The sequence below is a fragment of the Dermacentor silvarum genome, chromosome 11, assembly GCF_013339745.2.
Source record: "Dermacentor silvarum isolate Dsil-2018 chromosome 11, BIME_Dsil_1.4, whole genome shotgun sequence".
NCBI classification, from domain to species: Eukaryota; Metazoa; Arthropoda; class Arachnida; order Ixodida; family Ixodidae; genus Dermacentor; species Dermacentor silvarum.
Genome location: NC_051164.1, coordinates 114,130,790 through 114,132,238, shown reverse-complemented (window position 1 = coordinate 114,132,238; position 1,449 = coordinate 114,130,790). Strand labels below are relative to the sequence as shown.

Here is a 1,449-nt window from a genome sequence, read left to right as displayed (position 1 = left end):
ATTCCGAGCAGGAAAGAAGCCCGCGAATACACGTAAAGTGCATCGAGCGTCCAGTCATGCGGCAATTCTGCGTGTATTCGCGGGCTTCTTTCACAGTAGGAAAACAAATTTATGTAGCACGTATTGAGCAACAGAAAGCTGTATCGGGAGTTTTTCATGTTGCTCTACAACTTTCTCATTGACGCTTTGATCATTAGGACAGTACTTCCCGAGTTAGATAATTAATTACAATTACCTCATTAAATCTCAGTAACGAAAGAAATACTGGCGGCTACTCCACTGTATTGGAAACAATACGCACTAAGCTTGCTTCGCGTAACGCCGTTCCTCTTTTTTTTTAAATAGTGATGCGTGATAGCTGAGACACCCTGTATATATATAATATATATATATATATTAACAAAACGTCGTTTTATGCATTCCAGCACAAAATTAACTGAAACGCTGATGCATTTCTCCGCAAAGTTCGGGAATTAATATCTCGAAACTGGTGGCATCCTGAGAATTAATTCCAACTGGATCCGCCTTCCGAACTCCACGGCTACAATTTGTAAATTGCAATATGGGCCATCAGGTAATTAGTTAAAAACTTAATTAGTGAATTTTTGTTGATTAGTCGATTATGCATTTCAATTTTTTGCGCAAGTAATGTCCGCCTCTTCGAGTAGACCAGCTCATTAACTAGAATTGGGCTATCTGCCACAGGCAACCTTAAATAAATTTTGAAAGTGTTCGCTGAAACACCCTGATATATATCATAAGAAGCCAACAAACAATGACACCAAGGACTACATAGTGGAAATTAGTTGTACTTACTAATTAGAATAAAGAAATGATAAATTAATGGAAATGAAATTGGACGAAAAAACAACTTGCCGCAGGTGGGGAACGATCCCACGCCTTCGCATTGCGCGTGCGATGCTCTCACCATTGAGCTACCGCGGCGCCGTTTTCCCATCCACTTTCTGAGGTATTTATGTTTTACAACTAGATCTAACCCTGGGAGTGTTAGTTAGCACAAACCTAAGCGGCGGATGTGGAACATCCTTTCTGCCGCAGGCGTCACGAGTACGTGCTTTTTGGGTGAAGGCAACTGGTCAGTAAACCCACATATGCTACTTGAAGGCATCAATGTTTCCGGATTCGAGCGCTCGTTATGCAATGAATGAGAAGGAAGGGAACCGAGGGGCCCGATTTTTATTAAGCATATCATAAGAAGCCAACAAACAATGACACCATGGACAACATAGGGAAAATTACTTGTACTTACTTATTGGATTAAAGAATCGATAAATTATGGAAATGAAAGTGGACGAAAAAAATGTAGATAGACATATAAAGTATATATAAATATCACACGTGTGGCCTTTTGCCTGCTGGGAAGTGCAGCTCTGCTCTGCTGTGCCCCTGAGTGAGTGAAGCTTGGCTTTTATTCTTTAGCGAGACGCG

At 40.9% G+C, this 1,449-nt stretch overlaps 1 non-coding gene across 1 annotated transcript; it reads right to left on the bottom strand.

Moving 5' to 3' along the window:
• Positions 1-873: 873 nt before the first annotated feature.
• Positions 874-945, bottom strand: Trnaa-cgc (transfer RNA alanine (anticodon CGC)). Its single transcript has one exon. It is a non-coding gene; the product is annotated as a tRNA-Ala (tRNA).
• Positions 946-1,449: the final 504 nt, after the last annotated feature.